Genomic DNA, 27,138 nt, shown 5'->3' on the forward strand with positions numbered 1-27,138 from the left:
TTATAATTTGAAGCTGTTCTGCAAATAGACTCAAAGTACTTTTTGTGCAATTTTCATATATACTGAATTTACTAGGAGAGTGATTACTTTGTAAACTGAAGATGTTGTGTACTTTGTGTTTTTCAGATTACCAAGCAGGGTCTACCCTGTGAGAAAATGCGAAGGACAAACGTCAGCCACCACTAGGCACACCTGTGTGTCCCTGCATCTGTAGCTGTCAAATTCACGGTGATTCTGGGCACAGGACCAAGTATCTGACTACTTTTATTATGCCTTTTCATGTAGACTTGCCAGAATACTTTAAATATTGAAATACATATTCATTTTATTATGAATTACTTGTACTCTACCTGTATATATATATATATTTCCTCCTTTATATTAACTACAGTAGTACAGTGACTTAACAATCTTGCATGCAGATTACTTTACTCTGAAATTTATTTCATGATAGTAAAAGCACTGTTTAATATTTGCTTTAGTAGGAAGTATTTAGATATTCAGGGTCAGCCGAAATAAAGATGAACGATTCTGTTTTATTTCCTTAGAGACTAATTTGCTCAATAATTTGAACCTGTCTCTTTTATCTTTGTACACAGCAGAGAATACATATCTTATGTTCCTTATGTTTGTTCCACAAATACTGTTTGTCAATGGTGTTATTTACTGTGCAATAGCTGAAAGAAAGGAGATCTTTTAATTACTAACTGAATATTTGTCCTTGACTATCTCTTGTTTTAGAAAATGAACTGTAGCCAATTTCAAGGCATTAAAGGGAATACAAATGGTCAAAAGGGTTAGAAACCCTAAGTATGAAGGATGAGATTACAAATCATATGAGTAAAATCAAATTTCTAAAAAGTATTTGTTTTCCCCAAAGACTACATATTTAAGAAAACTGCCTTGTAATGGAACTGACATAGAAGGGTGTTATAGCTATACAATAGCTTTTAGAAATTAAAGAAATAGTGGTTGGAAAGGTACTGCTCGTAAAGTGCTTGAAGACCAGAACAGTGTCTCTTACATATTGCCCTTTTGACTTCCCGTCATAACCCCGTCCAGTGTTTCTCACAGGTTAGGTTTGTCCAGACAGTTCTGTATTGGATCGCAGTGCTTAGGAGTTTTTTTTTTTTTAATGGAGGCTGAAGGTACAGTAAAAATGATGCCAAAGTATGCTTTGAAGTTAGCACCCCAATTCTGATGTTAACCTTGGCAGACGTGCACTGCTCTGAAGCTGTATTCTTTTATGTAAAAGTTGTCTTAAAAGTCATATGTTAATAGACTTTTTGTTTGTTTGGGGGCTGGAGGTTTAACTTAGGGCCTTCTGCATGTTAGCGCAGGTTCTATCACTGAGAAGCTCTCCCAGTCCTGGAAGTAGAATATTAATTAATATTAATGTAAATGAAGAAGGTTATTTACCTTACTCAGGAGTCCCTTAATAGAGAGAAGAATTCTCTAAGAAAGCAAATGTTCATTCCTGAGATGGCACATGAAATGTCTGATGACTATGGTTAATGTCACACACACACACACTAGATTGATCAGAGATGAAGTGGGCTGATAAACAATAAATGGTAAACAGGAAGCAGGCTGGCAGGAGGCCTGGGGCATGACTCCCCACCCAGAGATAAAGCAGAAGAATTTCTTGGTTGGTCATTCACTATTCCAATTACTGCTACTCACTTTATTTTACATGGTCCCATACCAAAAGGTCAGGGAATAATTTCAACTATCTATGCATACTTTACATGTTAGGTTCTGTTTAGAATAGGGAATATCACTGTTTACAAAGTCATCTTTAACATCTTCTAAAAAATCTTTACTCCAGGGGGGAAAAATCCCAGCATATACTTGCTTCTCCTCACTGTGTACCCCATATCTCCGAAAGAATGCATTCCTAAAGCACAAGGTAATGAATAACCTATATAAGTTCCTATGATAAAGGAGGAAAGAAGCTAGAGAGATATGAAACACATTAATATTAACAGCATAACATGTCTATGGCACTTTCAAAATGACAAGGCTTGATTTTAAAAATTGATCTTTAACAAGAAAAAGAAGTATGGGCAATTAGGAAGTAATGAAGACCCTGTCAATATAGCTATGTTGATAATAACAGGTAAGGGAATTCTTGAGAAAATCTAATATATAAAAATCAGAAGGTCTGTAATATGCATTATTGAATCCCAGTGGGGTTAACTAATGAATTTATGGGCTCACCAGCAGTTATTTTTAGAAAGTTATAGAGTAGAGAAATATCAGAGCACTGAAAAATAATGTGCCTTCTAAAAAAAATACACATATAACTACTGAATTTTATTTGAAAGTGAGTTCCAGAATTTCTATGGGTACTATAATATTAAGAAATACAAACTTAACAATACTTGAACAGAGGAGGGCTCCTGACAGAGCCCCTGTACATCAGCAGGAGCCACCCCAGAGGTAGTGAATGGGGGGCGGTGTCCTTGAGTCTGTGAAGGGAGAGCCAGGTAGCACTGCCTGGCCAACCTACCTGGGGCACAGCCAAGCCCGGCCATCACCGACACAGCTGCAAGCCCCTTACAGCTGCCACAGAGTCACAACCCTAAAGCTACTGATGTCGCCTCCAAGAGGAGAGAAAGAGAGGCTAAAATCAAAGCTTGAAATCAGAGGCGGAAACTTCAGATCATCTGCAGCTTCTTGGGAAGCCTGTCTTTGGTTTTGCCACTTTTCTGCCAAGTATCTGTCATCTCTGGTGGGAGACAGGCGGGCAGGAAGTGCCACAGTGTAGTTTAGACCCAAAGAGGTAACACTGGGAAGTAAATTTATGCATGAGGTGGAGGGGACAGCTCTTAGTGGCTGGGAGTCTCTCACCCTAAACGCTGTTGCAAACCTTTGACTCTTAATTCACCTGTTGCCAATCAATTAAAAAAAAACAGGATGCATTTTTATTATTCCAAATGTCCACTGAATGCAGATAGCTAGTGTAGATGTGCTTTCTCTTCTTGTTTTTATTTTCGGTAGTGGGAATGGAACTCAGGACCTCATGCCTGACCGCCAGGCGCTGTGCTACTGAGCTTTATGCCAGCCCACTTTCCCTGCTTTTAACTCCTGTTTCACTTTCTGCTTTCAGGGTTGCCACTAGGGACACATTCTGCTTCCCTCTGAAACTTGAGCCGAAGTGTGGGCAAAAGCCCTCCTTTTCCAGTTCCCTCTATCATTTTCTTCTGGTATTTTACTCGACTTTAATATTATTTAAGCATGAACTTTTTTGCATGTATGTGCAGCTTACAAGTCATACCGTAAAACACTATAGTATAGTTACTAGAGTTAAGCAAATTAATATATCTCACTGTCACTTTTATAATGTGATGAGAGCTAAATCTAGTTATGAATGAAAATTCTGAATACATTACACTTTTCTGAATTATAGTTCTCCTGCTGTACATTAGCTGTCTATTCTTTTTCAACCTATATGTCTGGTAGTTTCTACCCTTTGACCTACAGTTCCCTATTTATTCTGTTTCTCTACACCCATGGTAACAAATGACTCTCTTTCTTTCTTCTTGTTTTGAAACAGGATCTCACTATGTATTCCAGGCTGGCCTCCAGCTTGAGCTGATTGTACTTCCTCAGTCTCTCAAGTACTGGAACAACAGGCATCTACCACCATGCCCAGTGGTAACCATTCTTATAGTCTTTCAATATTTCATTTAAAAATACTATATATACTTAAATTAGATCATGCAATATATTTCTCTGTGGCTTATTTCTAGGTCCACCCATGTTGTGTGAAATATCCAGTAAGATTCCAATGGACTTCTTCACATGAAATAGAAAACATAATCTTAAAATTTATACAGAACCACAAAATCACTGACTAGCCAAAGACAATCTGAGGGGAAAAAACCCCTCAAAAAACAAAAACACAAAAACAATGTTTTAAGCATTTAAGCATCATACTTCCTGATTTAAAACTGTACTAGGAAGCTACAGTAATCAAAACAGTATGGCACTGGCATGAAAACAGAAGAACAATAAAACAGAAAAGTCAGCTTGGAACTAAATCCAAACATGTACAGTCATCTAGTTTTTGATGAGGGCACCAAGATGACACATGGGAAAAAGACCATTTCTTAAATAAACAGTGTTGGGAAAACTAGATTTCCAGATGAAAAATGGGGAACTTAGATCTTTATCTTACACTGTACACAAAAATTAAGTCAAGATAGATAGAAGATCTAAATGTAAGAGCTAGAATATAAGGGCAAAACTCTGAATGAATTAAAAAAGTGATTTACTTATGAAAAACAAAACTAAACCACATATTGGTTCCAAAGGTCTCAGTCTTTCATGGTCATCCTTTCTCAATGTCATGTAAGAACATATGTTGTAAGCACACTGTTTTCCCAGAGTTGCTGTGAGTGATTAATTCACATGTCCGTGCATTTGTTTGTTGTATCAGATATGTTTTCTTGGTGCTGAGGATGCAGTGGTGAGCAGGATATATAAACGTTTTGCTCCTGAAGCATATTTGCAAGTGCAAAACAACACAAATCAAGAAGTAAACCAAAGAACACGGTAACTTCGGAGCCAGAATTTCCATAAAGAAGATCTACAAGATGTGAAGCCTGGAGGCCAGGGTAGGGGTGATGCCAGTTGGGAGTGGGGGTGGTGGTGGAGTGGAGCAGTCTTCCGCCTAGCCTGGTATGACCAGCAGGAAGGAGCAGCAGGCGGCCAGGCAGATCTCTGCAGGCTGGGCTGTGGGCCATGGAAGCCCGGTGAGTGAGGGGAACGCAGCAGAGGATTGCAGAGGGGCAGCTGCCAAGCCTTTAAGTCTTGCAGGCTGTGATGAAGGGTTTGGACTTCACTGCAAGTGCACTAGGAGAGCTGTTTTAAACCGAGAAGAAGTACGCTTCCTGTGTTTTGAGAGTATTCTGCTAGGGTGTGGAAAGTTTTAGGGGCGGATTTAACCCTACCTGATAGCACTTGCTAAGTCCTCCTGCCTTTACAGCAGTCTCTGGGGCCCATCCTTCTATGCACTTCAGAGAACAAAAATTCTTTTACTGGTAATTCATATATAACTCACATATAACACATATCAAAGATACAGTACTGATAATACGCTGGAAGATTTGAAAGAGAGCCTAGTAAAATATTTCAAAGTGGTGAATATAAAATGGAGTTAACAGGAGACATTTTTGTGACAGCTTTGCTCCTGGCCTCTCATGCCTAGAAAGCCTGTTTCCTGAGGTGGTCAGGTATTGGGACGGGAACACCTCACCACAGCATAACAGTCCTGCACACAGAGGAGACAGGCTTATTCTCCAGGCTTTTCCCTTGAGTCTTTACCCCCATCATTTGAAAACATTTTAAATGTTTTTGGTCTTGTTATGTAGACTAGACTGGCCTTGAGCTCACTAGGCTCTGGCTCAGTCCCTGAAGATCCCAGACCTTTGCACCCACACCCACCTGAGTCCCTCGTTTCTGTGAGTGGACCTTTTCTCAGCTGGTCTTCTGTGGAGACTGAGCCATTTTTGACTGTGTGCTCCCCCTTGTTTGCTGCTTTATGATTGAATGATAACAGATCTTGACAATTGTACCTCAGCAAAGTTTTTCTAGTGTTTCTTCCTTTCCATGTCTTCTGCTATTTAGATTTAATGATGTATCATTTAGCACTCCTAACTCATTTCACTGTTTGCCATCTTTTCCCTATTTTGTACTCTTGCTAAAAAATGAAATATTCTAAAGTATTATTTGTGTCCTATACCTCTTCCCCTGCTTATTATTAGCTAATGGTTTTCTGTAATATATCAAATTATACAGAAATATCTTAATTTGGTTTAAGTGCCTGTTCTCTGGCTCCAGCCTTCTTTCCAGGATTATGATGACTGTGCTTTTCTGTAAGTATTCCTTGTCCTCCTACTCTTACTAACCTGACACTTCTTACACCTTTTCAAAATCTGTCTCTCTCTCTCTCTCTCTCTCTCGTCTCTGTCTTTGTCTCTCTCTCTGTCTGTCTGTCTCTCTCTGTTTTGTACCAGGAATCAAACTCAGGATCTTGCACTTGCCACAAAGGTGCTGTGCTGCTGAGCTACATCCCTGGTCCTTAAACTTTTCCAAATTCTTATGACTTCTCCCTCTTAAAATATCTGTATTTACTCAACATATTGTCTTTCTGTATTATCTTTCTATCTTGTCTTCTGTGCTTTAATATTAGAAAGCAATGCCCTAATCTCTAACTTCTAAAGCCAATTCTTGGGGGCTGGACATCTGTGACCCTAGTGATTATGAAATTCATAGAGATGATGTTTCTATGTACATCTTTTAAAAGCTAGAGTCAGACTTCACTTACCTTCAATACTACCTTATCCTTATGTAGAATTGTATTATTGGCCTTTACCATCAAGAAATAAATTTTTTCTTTTGTTCCCTTTCTGTCTCATCTCTCTGCTTATTACTAAAATACGAAAAATTTAAAACAGAAATTAATTTCTTTAAAATTGGGACATAATGACAGATGTTTGCTGTTATAAGTGATAGCCCTAAATGGAATTCACTATAATATTGCTGCTTAATAAATATTATTAAAATGTAACACATAGGAATTTCCTATTGGCTTTTTTTTTATTTTTTGGAGACTTGCTATGCAGCCCGGGCTGGCCTTGAACTCATGGAGATCCTCCTGCACTGGCTTCCCAAGAGATGGGATTAGAGGCATGCACCTCCATGCCTGGCTTTGCTATTGGATTCTATACATGTTTTTTTTTGTACTGGCAATTAAGCTCAGGACCTGGGGCTTGCCCGGCAGACGCTGTGCTGCTGAACTATATCCCCAGCCCTCTGTACCATTTTGATGATGGTTTTCATTTTGCAATTAAAGATGTAAAGGAAAAAGACCATGGAAGATAAAATGTAAATTTACATAGTTCTGTGTTACTGGTATTCTGAATAAATGGATAAATTATGCATGAACTTTTATATTCACAGAATAGTTTTAAAAAATTACCTTGTAAGGCTTTAAAAACATAAACCTTGGGCCAGAGATTTAGCTCAAAGCAAAGTGCCTTTCCAGCAAGCACAAGGTCGTGAGTTTGAACACTGATACCAAAACAACAACAACTACAACAACATCAACAAAACAAAACGTAGGCCTTTTATTTGTGGTCACTAGAAGGAGAAAGGAGGCCAGTGGTAAAGTAGCAATTACAGATTACCCAAATCATTTAATGTTTTCAAATTGCACTAAGGCTTGTAGGCCAATTTGGGGAGAGCTACTATATTTGCAATATTATGTGACACAGGCTAAATGTTTGTGTTTTCCAACACCCACTATTAAATTATATGACGAGATGCAGTCTCCAGTGAGATGGTATTTGAACACAGGGACTTTGGAAGGTGCTTAGGTTGTGAGGGAGAAACTGCACCAGTATCCTGAGTGCTGTTACAAAGGAGGCCCTGAGAAAGTTTCCTGTCCCTTCTGTCCCCGGGAAGCTGCAGTGAAAGTGTGACCTCTGACCCAGAAAGCAGACCATAATTACACACTGCACCTGTGCACTTGATCTTTCATTTCCAGCTTCCATGATGGTAAGAAATAAATGATTGGTGTTTGCAACCCACCCTAGCAGTCTATGGTGTCCTGTCACAGCAGCCCAGATGACAAGACAGAGTCTTCGGATAACAAACGAGGTGCCATTTACTTAGGTTTTTCTAGAGCTGTTTATAATTAAACTCTTTTAGACAATTATAGATGCATATGCAATTGTAAGAAATAACAGAGTGATCTTGTGTATCTTTCATTTCTTCCCACAGTAGTAACATCTTGTACAACTGGAGTGCAGTGTGACAAGATCCTGACAGTGGTATCCCAGGCACAGGGCATTCCCTCCCCTGGAGCCCACTGCTGCCATTTATAGCTGCAGCCACCTTCCTTCCACCCCAGTCCTTCTTAACCGTTGGCACTAATTCATTCTCCATCCCTAGTCTGTCACTTCAAAAACACTATATAAATGGAATCATATAGTAGGCCATCTGTTGTTTTTCTCCATTTAGTTGAATTCTGTAGAGATTTACCTATGCTGTTCTGGGTACCAATGGTTTATCTCTTTTTATTGCTCAGTATTATTCCATGGTATGGACATACCGCTATTTGTTTAACCATTCTCCTGCTGGAGGACACTTGGCTTTTCTTTTTCCTAGTGTTTTGAACATTGTCATAATGTAAGCTGCTCTGAACATTAGGTGCAGATTATCGTATGAACATAAGCTTTCATGTCTCTGGAAAACCTGAGTATAACTGCTGGGTTTATTTGTTGGCTGCATGCTTAGTTTTTCAAGACACTGGCACATGGTTTCCAGAGTCACTGTCGCACCTTACATTCATGCTCTCCAGCAATATATGAGGGTCAAGTTTCCCCAGAGCTTTTCCAGTCACAAATTTGGAAATTGCACACACTGATTCTTCTCTTTTTATTCCTTTTTCCCCAAAAAACCTGTTTTAGGAATTTAATTCCTTTCCCTGTCTATGTAAATTAAGAATAATCTTGTCTGCATTTCTGTACTGTGAGGGTTAACATCACCCAAAGAGAGGTGTGGCTTTGTCCTCCGTGCCTCCTGGTCCTGAGTTCGGTCTGGTAACGATGTCTTTATTAACTGCAGCTCTGGTGTATACTGGGTCACACATGCCAACAGTGATTTCAGGTGGGAGTGTAGTGTCACTCTAGCCTCTGAAGGCCCTAGGAACTAAATCCTGCCACATAGATGGCCAACTTTGTCAATGTACCTGGGACTCTATAGACATTCTGGAGAGAAGGATCTTGGTGAGCTTTCCTGGTATGCAATACTCAATGTGTATTCCCACACTTCTTCTGAGAAGACTGCTGCTCATGACTCAACTGAAGACAACAAGTGGTCAGTCCGGCTTAGACATCCCTGGACCTGCAATGTGTGCTGTTTCTTGGCTCATTTTATTATGTGCCCTTTTTCTGTGATTAGTTGTGGCTGTGATACAACAGCTGCCGGTTCTGGAAGTCCTTGTGTGGAATTATCAAGACTGAAGGGGGTTGAGGGATCCAAATTTGTAGATGGCATCACAAGTGACAGCAGCTTTGGGAGTCTAGATCTTTACATCTGAAAAAAATCTTGTGAAGTAAGGTGTGGTAGTGCACACCTGGAATCCCAGTATTCTGGGAAACTGAGGCAAGTTCAAGTCCAGGTTCAATCTGGGTAACAGAGACTTAGTGAGAACCTATCTCAAATTAAAATAATAATGTTTTTAAAAGGGCCAAGGATGTAGTTCAGTGTAAAGGTTTTGTGTTTAATCCCCAGTACCACGTGCAGACACAGAGACAGATACACACACACAGACACAAACACACACACACACAGATACACACACACAGATACACACAGACAGATACACAGACACAAACACACAAAGACACACACACAGACAGATACACACAGACACAAATACACACACACACAGATACACAAACACACACAGACACACAGATACACAGACACACAGACAGATACACAGACACAAACACACAAACACACACACACAGACAGATACACACAGACACAAATACACACACACACAGATACACAAACACACACAGACACACAGATACACAGACACAGACACACAAACACACACACACAGACACACAGACAGATACACAGACACAGACACACAAACACACACACAGACACACAGACAGATACACACAGACAGACGGACAGACAGACAGACACACACACACCCCTTGCTAAATTGGATGAGGTTGAGGTGTGCACCTGAAGGTCCCAGCTACATGCCTGTAAACTGAGTCAGGAGGTTGTTTAAGCCCAGGAGTTCAGGGGAACTCAGTAAGACCTACATCTCTTATAGACAAAAGGAAGGAAGGGAGGGTGGGAAAAACGAAGGGAGGGAAGAAGGAAGGAGAAGGAAAAGGAAGAGGAGGGGAAGGGAGGGGAGAGGAAGGAGAGGAGGAGAGGAGGAGAGGAGAGAAGTAAAAATATCTGGCTGGAATTTGTATATCAATTTGGAGAGAACTGGCATTGTATATCAATTTGGAGAGAACTGGTACATTGAGTGGTCAAATCTATAAACATATTTCTGTAATTATTTTTACCATTACATATTTCTTGGTACTATAATAAGTGGATTTTACAGAATATTAGACTTTTAAGTAGTTGTTGGTATATAAAATGCATTTATTTTTGCATATTGCTTTTGTATCTAGCAAAGATTCTGAATTATCCTGTTTATGCTAACATTTTATATGTAGGTTTTTATTTTCTACATAAACAATCATACCACATGTGAGTCATTTCAGTTTTGTGTTTTCCTAATTCTTAGATGTTTTACTTCTTCCAGTTATAAATTTAAGAAAACTTTTAAACTCTAAAGAAATGGCCTCAGATTAACTCACATCATTAATAAGGGGATGAATAAAAGCCTGTAAAGAAATGGAAACAAAGTTTTGCAAAAAGGGTGGGAAGATGGGCTGAAGGGAGAAAATGAGGTTGGGGAAAAAGAGGAATCAAAATGTGTCATGTATGAGTACAAAGCTCCTGAGATGGACTATGACTGTTATGTATGTCTAAAACGTACCAATACACTTACCTAAAAAGCATGTAAAGAAAATTATAAGGAACAACACAAAACTGGCATTAAGTTACCGAATTTTCTGTCGTAACTGATTTCTTACTACTGCACCCAGGAGACCAGGCCCAGACAGGTGGCATCACGGAGCCCCTGACTAACAGCCATGAAGCTCACTTGGTCTGTGTCAGACTCTGACAGTGTGGAGGTCGGTTATGCTCATAGTGCGGTGTTGTTTTTCATCCTACCTAAGGTAGTGTAGAATTTTTATTACATTCAGTCTTCAAATCTAGAGTTGCCCTCACTGTGTCTGGTAGTACTTTCATTTTATTTCAGTTTTCTCCCCCAAGGAATTTTTTTTCTTAATTTTTCCCCCTTCTCTTAAATCCCACAATGTAACTGCCTTCTACAGGCTAGCACAGTTCTTAAAGGTTCTGAACTCACTTACATGATACCACTAATACATATTCCTTTAAAATAAAAAATGATTGATTTTAAATTCATAAATGTATTTTATAATCATAGTAACTTCCTACATGTTTTTACTTTTTTTTTTTTTGTACCAAGAATCAAACTCATGACCTTGTGCTTGCCAGGTAGGCACTTATGACACTGAGCTAAATCCCTGACCCCCTTTTTGAGTAGTTTTGAGACAAGTTTCTATGTAGTTAAGGATGGTCTTGAACTCACTAGATAGCCCAGACGAGCCTTAAACTTGTGGTGATCCTCCTGCCTCAGCTTTCTAAGTGCTGGGCTTACGGCCATGCAGCAAACATGCCTGGCTCCTACTTTGATTAGTTTGAAAAATAGCACAAGGACATATTAGACAGGACTGACCACTCAATATTAGATAGTACTACAGAGTATTAGGATAAAGAGAATTCAAGAATAATTGAAAGCAAAGTTCCACTAAAGACTGATTCATGTTAAGGACTGTACATAATGATACAGCTAAACAAGTACTGGTAAGGGTTGTGAAATTTCTTTATAATCACCAACTTCACTGTAACTATATAGGACTGAGGATACAGTTCAGAACTATTGGGCTTTTCATATAGGCTTTTATTACAACTGTCCCCATGATGCATCAGCTGAAATCTTTTATTATTGTTTAAGAAATTAAGTTTTCTTTCTCTGGCATTAAATTTACTTGTGAATTTGTAAATATTTACAATCTTGGTGGGTTCAAGAAACTGTAATTCTGTAGTATGTGTAATAGGATTTGGCAAGAACATTATTCTCACTTCTTTGTCCTACATACTGGCTGTGAGAAACACTATATTTCATTAGGAGGTTATGAAGGAAAAACACTTTTCTTCAAGTGTTTTAAAATCAAAATGAAAAATAGAACTCGTATCTTAATAAAGTAGCAAAGGGGCTGGGGATTTAGCTCAGCGGCATAAGTGCCTGCCTTGCAAGCAGGCAGTCGTGAGTTTGATCCCTGGTACTGATAAAAAGGAAAAAGACAAAAAAAAAAAAATAAATAAATAAAGTAGCAAAGGATGGGATTACTTGTTTGTGTTCTAGATACATTTAAAGTGTTTGTTGTATATTAGGCCATGTTTGCGGTACGTAGTGACTGCATGCCTTGTGGAGAGTTGGTGCATTTACCCAACACATCTTAATTCTATTTTCTTGGGGTGGGGAGCATTTCCCAAAGAATCATAAATATACCCTAGTCAGCAGTGTAGATAGCAACTAGCATTTTATTTCTGTGCCATGGAGAACATTCATAGTCACACTGATGGGAAACGGATGAGAAAGAATGTTGGCTTCTGAAAATAAGATATAGGGGCTGGGAATTTAGCTCAGAGGAACAAGCGCCTGCCTTGCAAGCAGGCGGTCGTGAGTTCGATCCCTGGTACTGATAAAAACTGAAAAAGACAAAAATAAAAAAAAATAAAGTAAAATAAAATAAAGATGTACAGAAGTGGTCAGATTTCAATGCTTTTGGTTCAAAATTTATATCCATCAGTAGAAACATAAGGTTGTAGAAAACTCTCCAAAAAGAACTGTATGCAAAGGAAAACCTATAGTATCAAGACAAAGATACTTTTATCAATCCAGTAATAAAGACTTCTTTAACTAATTACTAGAAAAATAACATTTAAAAATTGTAAAAAAGGAGTTAAGAAATGATAAACACTGGTTTAATACTAAAAATTTTAACCATATGAAAAATATAGCACTAAAGTTACCTTTGTTTGCATAATAGTAATTTATTCATATTTTCTATTAAAAACAGAATTTGAGATATTTTTATAAATAATACATTAGTAGAAAAAAAAAGGGTGAAGAGTAAAAAAACTAGTAGAGAAATAAGATAAAGTAGGGAAAAGAAAGGACCTAGATAGTTGACAAATGGCAAAATGTTTGACTCTGAGTTTTTTTGGGGTTTGGGGGATCAAGCTCCCAACCTCACATTTACCAGGCAGGTGCTGGAGCCACCGAGCCAAACCCTCAACGTTCTGAGTTTCTCATCTTATGGACAAACTCAAAGAAGACAGCGTGGCTGATTATGATTCACTGCACTGGAGAGAACGGTTTTGGATGCTTGTGTCCTCAGTGCGGACTTCACAACACCTAAAGAGCAGCTCCTGGATGCCGCAAGACCCTGTATTTTAGGTAACTTGATAGTCTGTGCCAGCCTGGTTGTTCAAGGGAGATAGTCAAGTATGAAAGGGATGGATACACTGTATTCTTTTCAGGCAAGTATTATTGTAGGTTTGTCTAACAATTATTTCATACCAGAAAGTCTGTGGTCATATTCTCTAACAAGAATAGGCATGACAGATTATTTGTTATTTTGGGTGTATCAGTATGAATCCTAGCTATTCTCAAAGTTATGAATCCTAGCCAGGATATGCACTCAAGGTGGTCAGGAAATAACTGGGAGGAAGAATGGTCAAGATGTTCTTAAATCAGTGGCTTTACTCCTGTCAATGTGTGACCTGGGTGTGGAAGTATCAAATCTGTTTCCCCAGTATTAGAGACTGAACTCTACCACTGGGACTGATCTCTAGTGTTGTCTAATTTTTTTAAAAATTTGAGGCAGCTGATTCTACGTTGTTCAGTCTGGCTTTGAATCTGTGATTCTCCTGCCTCAGCTTCCAGAATAACTGAGACTACAGGCATGTACCATCATGCCCAGCCAGAAGTCCCAAATCTGACAGTGGGTCTATAAAACTTTCAGCTTAGACATTATTCTTGCTAAAAAAATTATCAACAAGTAGCTCATGGAATACAGAGAACATTTATTTACTTTTTGACATCTCTTATTCTTACACTTAAATTTTTTCTGTTTAATATTTATTTTTAGTAATACATGCATGCAATAAAGAATATATTTCATCAGAGGGAATTGGTACATGTACATAACACATCTTACTGCTTGTAACTTCCCTTCCCTCTCCTTCCCTTTCCTCCCCTATCCCCCTATCCATAGATAGCCTTCTCATCTGCAAAGAGCACCTTCCTGTTTCAACTGTCTCTTTTATTTTGGTCTTTCATTTATTTATACTTTGGGCTACTTGTATAAGAGGAACTTTGTGATATTTAAGCTTGTGTGTGTGATTTATTTTGCTTAGCATTATGGTCTTAGGTGTATCCATTTTCCTATAAATGATTCAAATTTATCCTTCTTAATGGCTGAGCAGTACTCCATTGTGTATAAACACAGAATTTTCTTTATCTGTTCATCTCTTGATGGTCATAAACATTGTTCCCAAGATTTAATTACTGTTGAGCTGTGCTGCTATAAACATGATTATGTGTGTCCCTGTAACATGATGTCTTTAACTCTCCTGGTAAGATACCCCGAAGAGGCATAGCTGGTTTGAATGGAATTTCTGCTTTTAGTTTCTTGAGGAATCTCCATACTGATTTCCACAGTGGTTGTACTAGTTTCCACTGCCACCAACAATGCAATGTATTTCCTCACAACCTCACTGGAACATAAGCCAGTTGATGTTGCCTTTTAAGGAAGCTCTGTTGCTTATTTCTTCCTTCAAGGAATAATGAGACTTAGTGTATCTATTTCTTGAGTTAGAACAAGAAATGAGAAAAATAAGTATCCAAATGTATACTTTTTCCCCCCAAATGTATACTTTCAGAAGCCAATTTGGTACAACCAAATTTTCTAAAGTAAGGGTAAATATCCTATACATATGTCAATATATGTATCAATATTCCCTCCCGTCTATCTTCCCAACTATAAAGTATTTAAAACTCTCTTCAACCCCTCTTTCCCTACTTATTTACAAAACTTTGTTTTCAATTTGTTCTTTTGTTTCTTTTCTCTTACACCACCCCCCTCCTCCTGAGTTTCTCTTCCCTTTTGGAAATGAAACAAAGATCTGAATATTAAAACAGAAACACTAAATCTGCTGAGAGAGAGAACAGGTAGAACTCTTGAAGACATGGGGTGATGAAAGGCTTCATGAACAAAATGACGACTGAAGGGGAAAACTACAATCAACTGGGATCTCATCTTATTAAAAAGCTTTTGCACAGCAAAAGAAAAATCACAGAGTAAAAAGACAATCCATGGAGTGGGAAATAAAAAAGCTTAGCCAGTTATTCTTCAGACAAACAACTAATATCCAGAGCATATAAAGAATTGAAAAAAATTAGGAATCTCCCAACTTAAAAGACCCAGTCCCAAGATGGGCATTGGAAAGGAATACTCAGAAAAAGAACAAAAACAAAGCAAATAAATACATGGAAAAATGTTCAACATCACTGATCATTTAAGAGATATAAATTAAAACAATGCTGAGATTTCATCTCACCCTAGAAAGGAAGGGTACTATGAACAAATCAACCAGGAACCAATGCTGGTGGAATTTTGGGGATGATTATGACATTATTGGTGGGAGTGTAGATGGGTGCAACCACTGTGAAAATCAGTGTGGAGATTCCTCAAAAAACTAGGACAAGAAGTTCCATTCAACCCAGCTATTCCTCTTCTTGGGATCTTCCCAAAATAATTAAAAGCATCACACAACAGTGAGATATGTATGCCCATGTTTACAGAAGCACAGTTTGTAATAGATAAATCTTGGAAATAACCCAAATGTCTACCAACGAATGAACAGACAAAAAAGACATTTTTAAAAATACACTGGAGTACTACTCAGCCAAAAAGAAGGATGACCTTGAGATACAGCTAAATGGATGGACCTTGCAACTATATTCTTAAATGAAATAAATCAGACATATGTATAAATATCACACTGTTTTACTGCTGTGAGACGCTAAAGTATAAATAAGTACCCAGATGTATCATAGAGACTGTGAAATGAAAAAGCCTGTTTTATAGCTAGTTTTCCTGGTTATGTTTTCAAAGATGTGCAAAGAACAAAGTAGCTATCCTAACAGCCATGTCACCAAATAAAATGATGTCCCATGTCGCTGTTATAGTCAGGGTAATACAGAGATGATTAAAGTCATAGTTGGGTAAATGCTTTCAAGAAAGCTGTGCATGTATTTCTTTTTATTCATGCATTATCTCTTCCACTAAGGCAGCACCTTGGGTGTGTCTGGAGTGCGGGAAGATGAGCCTTTGCTCTCTTGTGGACTGCAATCTCCGATAAGTTATGAATGCAAAATACCGAGAAAAGAGCCTGCAGGTGAATGCATCGAACACCAGACGGCCAATCAATAGGTCATTTCCTAAACTTGAGGCTTCTGTGGAACCATTTCGGCTCAGCAGTTTTACTCCAGCGCAGCACAGCGCGCTGGCTGCAGCCCTTACACTTTCTGTAACTCACAGCTCTCCCTGTGCAGAGCAACCAGACAGGTGAGGGCGGCGCAGGGTCTCTGCGAACAGATGAACTGAGAAACCATGCTTCTTACCATTAAAGGGGAAATAGAGAAAACGGTAAGAATCTGGGTGGATGGAACCTCAAGACCCCGAGTGTAGTATCTGAAGTAATTATTATTATTTATGCATTTGGAAACAGCTGTCTCTTGAAGTTTAACTTGTATTTTACATATATACAAAACAGTATATTAATCAATAATACTTTCTCTGTTATTTCAGAATTTCTTTTGACCCAAATAGAGCAGTTTATGTTTTATGATCACAGAAGAAACAGTTAACTTATTTTAGACAAGTTAATCTCTTGCAAACAGAACTATAAGTAAATAAAAAAAAAAAAAGTTCTAGCCAGGCACCACACATGCCTGTAATCCTGGCAGTTGGGAGGCTGAGACAGGAGAACACCATGAGTTTGAGGCCAGCCTGAGCTACATAAGGAATTTAGGCCACTTTGAACTACATAGGCAAGACCCTGTCTCAAGAAACAAACAAAAAGTTCTAGAAATAAAGATTTCAATAAAAGTCACTTTTAATATTCATAACTCTGGAGTTGAGTTTTTCTCCTGTTATGAACACTCATAGCCATAAAAATGTATAGCTACATATTGAATATAATATTATTTACTTGAATTTTATCAAATTATAGAGCAAGACAAACAAGATGAATCATTCTACAGTAGTAGTTACTCTTCAATTTAAACAATTACCCCTAAAAGTGACTGGAATAGTCTTACAAGGCAAATGAAGAAGTTAAAATTAAAACTATTTCCACAGAGGAAAAATATGAATCTTTACACCTGTTTTGTCACAGTCACTCTCGCGTTACTTAGCCATTTCACATGCCAGAAAGGAAAAAAACAAACAAATAAACAACAACAAAAAAAAACCAAACAACAACAACAACAACAAAAAAAACAAACAAAAAAACCCCCAACTCTGTTTATTAGGTTTCTGGTGAAAGCTTTTAAGTGTTGAAGTTTTAGGCCCCGGAGCAAAAGTCTACAAATTTTGAGCACCTAAAAATGCTGGCAGATGCTGAATTACAGGGTTACGTATGGTGCTAAATATATACACTTTAAGTAGGTGTTTTAATAAACAATTCTTATGTAAAGCAACTTTGAATTAAATCCATTTGTAAACATTTCATTCTTAATAAAACTTTCTTTGCTTAGCAAACATTTTCCTCATATTTCTCCATAAGTTAGTTCTTTATAATAAATTGCCTATTTTTATTTATTATTTTTTTACATTTTGTCTTTTTCAGACAGTCTCTGTCTATGCAATTGAGGCTATCATTGAGCTCACTTTGTAGCACAGGCTGGTCTCAAACTTGCAATGATCCTCTTGCCTCAGCCTCCCAAGTGCTGGGATTACAGGCATGAGCTACCACACCTGGCTCAAATGGTCTATTTTTAAAAAGCCAAACATGAAGTTTTTCTTTTGGCCAGACTCTAATCTTTCTTTAAAAAAATAGTAATACATCATGTAACTTGTATAAATCTAACAATTCAAACTGATATATGAAAAAATGGAGTTGAATATATAATACTCCAAGAAAACGAACTGAGAAATATTAAGTTGAAAAATTTATTTAAAAATTTATTTATACTTTCAAACTTATATAAATTTGTAAGAATAATACTTCAGATAACTTCTATCTTATACCCAGATTTACCATTTGAAAATATGTCACTTCTAGGATTTAGTCTTTCACACTATGAAAACATATATAAGTAGGTATACATATTTCTAAATTCACCTGACAGCACATTATAAATACCATGCCTTTTAGCATGCATTTCCTAATGACAGGAATTTGCTTATGTAGCCACAGTACTTATCAAACTTAAATTTTACATTGATACAGTAATTTTTACTCCACTTTTTTTTTTTTTTTTTGTCTTTTTCGTTTTTATCGGTACCAGGGATCGAACTCAGGACTGCCTGCTTGCAAGGCAGGCGCTTATGCCGCTGAGCTAAATCCCCAGCCCCTCCACTTTTTATATGTCGATTTTGCCAGATGTTCTCACAGCCTTCTTTATTCTCTGATAAAAAATCTAGTCCAAGATCCTACACTGAGAACTACTAAGGTTTAATAATTGTTTCCTTTTGCTTTGCTATGTTTCTATAGGACTTAGAATAAGAATATGATTAAAACATTCCTGGGTACGTTCACATAGTGACCACCGGAGCATATCAGTCCTCATCCTTTGAATTTTATAAATGAAGAAAGCTTTCAAGCCCCAAAAGGAGGAAATTCCTTGCTATCTCAACAGGTCTTGGATGTCAGTTCTGAGAGTGCTATTTGGATGTCAGTTCTGAGAGTTAACTGTAGTGAAATTAAGATCAGTCAAATTTTCTAGTTGCTAGGAGTTTTAGTAAGAGATTTGATGAAGAAGAGATAGAAATTAGTGACTAAAGGGAAATTTCCAAAATATTTGAGGCTTATATTTAACTATGATAATTTTTCTATGCTCATTAGAAAATATAGAATTAAATGCACACTTTGATGCTGAAGGCTAAAAATTATGTACATAGCTGAACCAAGGGGGCCTGAAATTTAAGATCTATTTCTGGTTACTCTATCAATATGCTTGAAATTCTGGGTAAGCTCTGAAACTTTGATTTGTTCCAGTTTCTCTATTCTTAATGACACAAGGAATATAGAATAGACTACCACACAGATTAGAGATAGCTAATCTACTGCAATTGGAATATAAAATGTAGAAAAGAAGCATAAGCCTGTATCACTATAGTCATCATAAATTATTTGTCCAGGAGACCAAAGAAATGCTATTACTACTCTAGTCATGTTATAGGGTAGGGAAGAGCAAAGCACACAGAAGAACAAGCCCAAATCACTGATAATCTAATCAGTCATGATAAGCAGAGAAGATGCTCTTGAAATATTCAAACAAATAAATTTTTAGTATACAAAAACTGAATGTGTCCTAAACAGTTCCAGTTTATGAAAGAGGAAGCTCTTCCAGCTGAAAGTGAATCTACAAGAAGAAATGCCCAGCACCAGAAATAGTAAATATGAGGGTAAATATTATAAATGAATACTTTTTCTTCTCTTGTTAATACATTCAAAAGTACAACAAGGTTTTGGGGAGATGCTTGAGACTGAACCCAGGGCCTCCCATACGCTACCACTGGGGTACACTCCCAGTCTCACAACTGAATATACATATTTTTTTTTAAAATCATAACTGAATCTTTAAAGCAAAAATTTTAACAATGTATTGTGTGGAGTTTAAAAGGAAATGAGTGTTAAATATTTATGACAATAATACAGCAAAAGACAGGGGCTAAATGAAACTTAAACCTTTACACTTTATATGAAGTTGTACAATATTAATCCTAAGTAGACATGATTTGGATGAATCAACAAATCCTAAGTCTTGAAAGAAATCACTAAAAAATAATTTTACAAGGCCTAGCTAAAATGACCTCAGAACAATTAAAATGAAATATAAAAAAATATTTAACTTAAAAGAATGCATAAAAGGAGAAAGAAAAAAGAAAAAAAGCCCTGACCAGACAAGTCACAGAATAACAGACATAAACAACCACGTCAGGAATTACATGAAATTTAAAAGGAAGAGTCACTCCAATTAAAGTGAAAATTAAAGACTACAAATAAACATTGGTGAGATACAGAACAATTCAAACTGTCATAAATTATATGAATGTACAATGGCACAATTACTTTGGGAAATTATTGACAGTTTTGTTGTCCTTGTGGTGGTTTCATTTGACAGATTTTTTTGAGACAAGGTCTTGTGATGTAGTTTGGGCTGGCTTTAAATTCACTATGTAGCCCAGGCTGGCACTGAATTCATGACACTCCTCCCTTAGTCTTCAAAGTGGTGAGTTCACATGAATGTACCATGATTTATGCTTGTCATTTTTTAATAAAATGAGGCATATACATTAACTATATAATTCAGTATTTCCACTACCAGCTATTAACACAACAGACGGCAAACATCTACATGAACGTGTATGAAACTATTCATAGAAGTTTTATTCATAAAAAAGAAGCTTTATTCATAAAAAGCCAAAAACTATGTATTATCCAAATACATAGAATGGAACTATGTATTATCCAAATACAAGAGAATGGAAGCCAGGCATGGTGCACATCTGTAATCTCAGCACTCGGGAGGCTGGGGCAGCCTGGGCTATAGTGAATTCAAGACCAGCCAGAACTACACAGGGAGACCCTGTCTCAGGGGAGAGTGTGAGAGAGACGGGGGGGGGGGGGGGGGGGTGAGAGAGAGAGAGGGAGGGAGAGGGAGAAGGGGAGGGGGAGAGAGCGCAACAGATTGTGGGACAGTCACAAAATGAATGACATTTAGTAATTAAAGTCATTAAATGACATGAATTTTTTAAACATTATATTAGGTGAAAGGAACTAAACACACATGAGTATATCATGTACACACCACTTATATGAACAAAGAAAACAATTCTATGAAGATAAAAATTGGAACACAGATTGTAGGACAGGGTTGGGAGTGGGAGAGAACTGACTAGAAGGAGCTAAGGAGAAAATTTTAGGGTGACAACAGTGTTCTAGGTCTTCCTTAGGATGGTAGCTACAATAGGTTGTTATGGATTGAATGTGTCCTCCTAAAGTATGAATTAAAAACTTAATTCTCAGAGCAGCGGTGTCAGAAAGTGGGACATAATGAGAAGCTCCACTGCCAAGAGTGGGTTAATGTCAATGAGAAAAGCGACTGCAGGCTGGGAGCTTACACTCTTGTCCTCTCTTTGTCCCTCAGCCACATGAGGATGCAGGAAGACAGCTTTTGCAAGATCCCTTGGTCTTGGGCTTCCTAGATTCCAGAACTGTGAGCCGGCACATTTCTGCTCAGTATAAATTACCTGGTCTGCATATTCTGTTACAGTAGCACAAGAAAAACCTAAGACAGGGGTATATGCATGTTTCAAAGCTTAACTTGATCAATTTGAAAACTGATTTGATCATTTTACTATATGCAAAATTTGTATCTAAAAAACAAAAAATCAAAAAGGTCTATACTTGGGCAATACAAACAATAATATAGATATACCTCATAAGGATATATAACAATGTTTGATTTATATCACTGAATAAAAATTCATTGCCTTAGAACATATTTTTTTCATCTTTATTCAAAATCATTGGCCAACTCATGAAGTAAGCCCTTCTGGAAGCAGTAGAAACCAAGGTAACCAGTCTGTCCTTTTTTTCCCCCTCATGGTCAATGACTAAAATTCAGCAAAAGAATATGTTTACAACAATTGGATGGTATCTGGTAACTCTGCCTTGAGAAGATGGACTCATTTACTAATTTGCAGAGACCAATTTAAAAGCGACGTGAAGTACGTTATTTTCCTTTAAAGATGTGGCATTCAAATTGTATGCCCTTGGTGGGTCTTCAAGGAAAAACTAGGTGTTAAGGCCAACATTTACAGGTAACACAGATAGTTGTGAACTTTTCAGTGACAGAGGGTATTTTATTGCTAAAGGATTGGCACGGTTTCCAGAGAATGTTGAAAATTATAGTCCCAAAAGGACAGGCCAGTAAAAACTCATGAACCCTTTTTATTATATAGACTACTAATATGAGTCATTATATCCCAAGGTGGCAGAACTAATGGGCATATAATAATAATTAAAGTTCTATGACATTTTTATAAGATATATGAGAATGAAATAAGAAAAACAGGTAATATTTTCTATGATTTTTTTTTTTTTTTTTGGTGCCAGGAATCAAACTCATGACCTTGCACTTGCCAGGCAGGAGCTTGTGCTGCTGAGCTAAATCCTTGGCCCCTTGTTTTCTATGATTAAAAGGAAACAACATAGAATTTTTAATGAGTTGATATAAAAATATCTGAAGTTCAAATATAGTTTGGTATTAAACCATTCTGATTCAAAAATGTTTCAAATAACTATTAATTTGGAAGATTCTTGAATGGAAGGACTAAATGAATCAATTTTCAATTTTCTCCCGGATTTACAAAAGGAAACGGAAAATAGTTGTTCTTGCTAGTATGGGTTTCCATCCAAGTTGAAATACTTATTTTGCAATTACTTATTTAACTATATTTTAATAATTAAAATAATTTTAGTAACAAAGTAAATGCAATAATCTATTGGGGTACTATTTCTCAGAGGAAAAGATGATTTAGATGTCTGTCATCTTTCACTGTATCATGCTGCCGTCAAAGTTGGGAGAAAATTAAATTGGAGAACTTTAGGAAGTTTAATGAACTTTGCAGAATTGCCAGGTGAATGTTATATCTCCAACAATTTTACATAGAGTTTAAGGTAAGAGTGGCGTCCTCTGTGTATTGGTGTAGGCTGGCAAAACGATCACTGCATCTGCAAGCCAACACATCCACAGTCAGCCTTCCAGAAAGTGTATTCAGTGGAACTCAAGGATATTGACAGCTATGACCCAAAGCTTCTGGTCAAGGTTTAGGCAAGGCTCCTGTTTGCAGTTTTGCTCACAAGTTGCATTATGCTAATATGTACTGAGATAGACAGAACAGAGGATTTCAATTGTGTATCATCTCCCAAACATAATTAACCAGTTAAGTTTGTCTTGGGATACTTTTCTGGGTTTTACTGTACAAAGCATACTTGAGAAAATTTTGATCTAGAGGTAAGATGGACATCCACTGAGAGGTAGACCAGCTGAGAAAGGAGAGAACAAAAGGGAAAAAGAGCAACTGTTTCCTAGGCCATGCTTCTGAGTACTGTTTTAACTGTAAAATATTCGTACCAACTGTAACCTTGTGTGAGTTCCTTAATCATTGTAGGGTTTGTACTGAGAATTAAAGTTGATGAGTGTAAAGTATAAGCACAGTGCTTAGCACATGGGTCTACTTGGATAATGAGAGTGACTATTATTATTTGAAATTTTGACACAATTTGCATAAATTAAATGCTTTTACTTGGTCATATATAAAAAGAAGCATTTAGTCCTACTCTAATTCACAATATTAATTTCCAAGAAGACTTGCTCATAAGAAGTCTGTTTGCCTTTACTTGGATTTAGATTTAACCAAGGAGCCATCATTGGGACATTTGGGGCAGTTGGCTCCACTGAACAATATAGGCATTAGTGTATCACTTGATTATTTCTGATTATCTTCATATGTACGATTAGAGTCTGTACATAAAAAGGCTGGTAAGGCAGAAACCATTACCTCTAAATAACAAACACGAACAAGGTCCACAGAATTTAAAAGAATTGTCCAAGATAATAGAATTGGTATGTGATGGTGACCAGACTCACATCTGTATTTGCCTTACTTTCTCACTATGTCCTTCAAATGTAGCACTAAATACTAAATGCTGCATCACCTCCAAATCTTTTCTATGTGGGGACACAGAGGGTGTCCGTGACTGGGCTGCCCAGCAGCGCTGCTTCTTCCACAGGGTAGGGAATACCACAGTGTGGAAGTGGCGGTGGCCTCCAGAAGGGAAGTTGCACTTTTTAGGATGAGTCAGTAACGCACAGGAAATGGGGAAAGACTGGCTTTTTATCAGAGGAAACAGTTCAGTAATGGGATACTGAACTGCACAAAGAGTGCAGCTTTTTCAAACAACTAAGTGAAGGGCATCTGTGGTAGGACCACACAGCCTCGAAGTGGAAAAAAAACAGGCCACATGATGCTCTCTGCTGAAGGACAATCACTGCTCAACTCCATCTCTCCCAGCCCCAGTGGCTTTTCATCCTATGACTCTATCATAGGATGTTCACCTTAACACTTCCTAAATGTTCACCTTAACACTTCCTAATGTATGACACCATGTATCTGCTCGGGACTTAACAGCTTATCTTGGCTCTTACAGCCACTGCCTATTGTCTCTGGCTAAAAGGTGAGCTGCTTCAGGGCACGTACTTTGCTACCTCTGTTGCACTAGCCCTGCTCAGTGCCTACAACAGTGCTTCTCGCAGGGCAAGCATGCAACACACTTTAGTTGACTGACTATTGGGTGAAGTCCTCTGAAATAGTGAGAGCTTGGTAATCTGAACTGAATTAATAACAAGTAATAAACATTTTCTGAGACACGTTCTTCAAGTGTTACATTTTCCAGAGGAAAGAATATATTATTATGAAAAATAAAAAATTCAAAAATTTAAATGCTTTTCAGAAAATGTAGGTGCTAAGTTCCAAACAGTAAGTAAAAATGACAAGATAATGCACATTTTGCTTCTAACCTGCTGTTGAGACTGTTATTCTCAGTAACCTAATCATTTGAGTGAAATGATCATAAAAAAAATGATTGTGAAAAGCTTCCAGAATACAGGAAACATAATTTTAACTGTGTATTTGGTTAAAAACTGAATTCAGTGCTGCTTTCTGGCTTTTGTGTTAATAACATTCTCGCTAAAAAGAGCTATTTATATGCCATAGAAATATTAAGGATTCATGTATTATTCAGATTTATTTTTGAAAAATGTAGTAAAAGGAAGACATAAGAAACTGTTCATTATTTTGACTTCAAAGGTATTTTTTCATTTAAGCAGATTTGAAAAAGACAAACAGAAATGCAACACTTCATGTATCTTTCTTTTATTCCCCACACAAAAGACCGAGCAACACTACCCAAATAACAATATATGGCAGAGTTTTGGAATTTGTTCAGGTGTTGCTTTTAGGCCCTTGTATGCAGTAAAATGAACTTAATTTTGGCAAAGCCCTGTATGTTAGTACGTTGTCGAGCCACCTGGGCTCGTTTGGCTACCTCAAGTTTGAGACTGTCCATATCTGCTGTTCTATCACCAGGGGTGAGCTGGCTCGCCATGTCACACCTCAGGAAGTGTGAGCTGCAGGTGTGGAAGATGAGCCTCTGTAAAGAGTGTGGCTTCCATATGTCAGGGAGAAGCCTGAGAATAGTGCAGGAGTAAGCCAACACTCCACTCTCTGTAGATCTGAGATAAGAGGAATGGGATTATCAACACCACAGAGGCTGCAGCCTCCCTCACACCAGATTGGAGGAGCAAACTCCCAGCCAACCTGCATCCTTTTTGGATTTGTTTGGTATTTACTCCATTGTCTAAAAGACTACAAGTGGGAAATCGGGATACAGTTAACACTGGCATGATTAATGCATTACGCTGCTGGTCTGACGGCAGTACGGAAGTTGCGTAGCAAGTGTCATTATTAGACTTTCCTGTCTGTCATGGGCATGTCCTATAGTTTGTCAGCAGTCAATAGAAAATATAGTAAGAACGTGGATATGACAATTACATCATCATATAGTGATATCAGTAATTAAAAAATCCACACCTATAGCTTCAATATGTTGTTCTAAAGAATGCAGATTGTATGATAACCTTCTAAGAGCTTAGTTCTTTTAGTCCTAATATTTTCTTAGTGTGTTGTATGTGTCAGATGCTTTAGTGAGTGGGCATATGAAGGAAGACAAGACCTAGATCTGACCCTTGAGGAAATTATAGTAGCAGCGGTGTGTCTTGGAAGAGCCCAAGACATACCTGCCTTATTCCAAATTGTGCTTTATGGTAAGTAGCATCAAAATGGAACTGAAATATGTTATTTGAGGAGTCATATTTAGATATATAAATTATTCCTATAATGAAAACAAGATTCCCATGTTCTGATACAGTTACCTCAGCACAGTGAACTAATACATGCCAGTGCTACTACAAACACTAAGCATGTTAGCTACCTGATGCCCACTGTTTTATTAAAACAACGATTCCTATTTTGGTGTATTTTTTACTGAGTGGTAATTAAGCCCATTTGATAATAAAAACATATCCTTTTTCCCCCTGTGAAGGTTGAATGGCCTTCTGTGGGATTTTAAATTAGGCTTCTAATGTTTCTCGTGAGCACCAACTGCTTCATCAGCCTGGTCAGTAACTCGCAGTGTAAACACACACATGGTTACTTAAGGCTCTCAGCACAGATCTCAGCCTTTAGTTCTCTAACATTCAACTCCTTCCAAAAAATGTGGTTGAGATAACAGTATTTAAGAGCTTCAAGTACATTTAAAGTACCAATTTCCTGTGTTTCCCTGTGTTTGGTCATATAAAAGTATTACTAAGTTTGAATAAAAACCAGTGGTTTCCCACAAGTCTCACATGATTTAGTGTTGTGTTACGGGTTTTTATTGATCAGTGATATGAAGTATGCTCAAAATATGGTAAATGTTTAAATTAGTTTATTACAAAACACGTTGCCACTAACCCCACTAGGAACTGTCTCCCTCAGTTTGAACACTTATCCATCCCACCATTCCTGCTGCTTTCTGAAGTCCTCTTTCATGTCTTCACATGGTATGATTAAAATATATTGAATGTTGCTGTGGAGTGCCATCCAACACGGATAGGCTTTTGAGAACATGCTGGTGAGTCCACATCCACCTTGTTCACTGGATCTGGCACCATGAGATTTGTGGCTCTCCCAAAAAGTCTAAATGACCATGAAAGGTAAATGTTTGATATCAATTCATGACATTATGGCAGCCAGGACAGTACAACTAGAGAGACATTCATGAGAGAGGAGTCCCAGAATTGCTTCAGAAAAAGGCAAGAACAATGAGACAGTGTTCTCAAAGAAAGGTGAAATATTTTCAGAGAAATTAGTGGTAATGTGTCTTTGACTACAGTACATTTTGAAATTTGAAACATTCACAATTTATTTCATTCATAACTCAAAAACATTCTTTATATTAACAAAACAAAGAATGCTA

General features: G+C 37.5%; 1 protein-coding gene and 1 long non-coding RNA gene across 14 annotated transcripts in view; one reads left to right on the plus strand and one right to left on the minus strand.

The window, feature by feature from the left end:
• The window catches only part of LOC111754443 (uncharacterized), a 30,314-nt gene extending 23,901 nt beyond the window's left edge, over positions 1-6,413 (plus strand). For 2 of the 7 annotated variants that reach the window (XR_010046423.1, XR_002789129.2), the window contains exons 2-5: positions 127-250; positions 3,113-3,209; positions 3,560-3,660; positions 3,756-6,413. This is a non-coding gene — a long non-coding RNA (uncharacterized LOC111754443). Of the gene's footprint in view, positions 1-126; positions 3,210-3,559; positions 3,661-3,755 lie in introns of all 7 variants that reach the window. The other 5 variants (XR_010046422.1, XR_010046420.1, XR_010046426.1 and 2 more) reach the window with 4 other exon arrangements.
• Arb2a (ARB2 cotranscriptional regulator A) overlaps positions 1-27,138 on the minus strand; it is a 420,978-nt gene that overhangs the window by 6,823 nt on the left and 387,017 nt on the right. The window lies entirely within an intron of this gene.

This window comes from Cavia porcellus, unplaced genomic scaffold (genome assembly GCF_034190915.1).
Source record: "Cavia porcellus strain 051 isolate PalLab524CR breed Dunkin Hartley unplaced genomic scaffold, mCavPor4.1 scaffold_2, whole genome shotgun sequence".
Classification (NCBI taxonomy): Eukaryota; Metazoa; Chordata; class Mammalia; order Rodentia; family Caviidae; genus Cavia; species Cavia porcellus.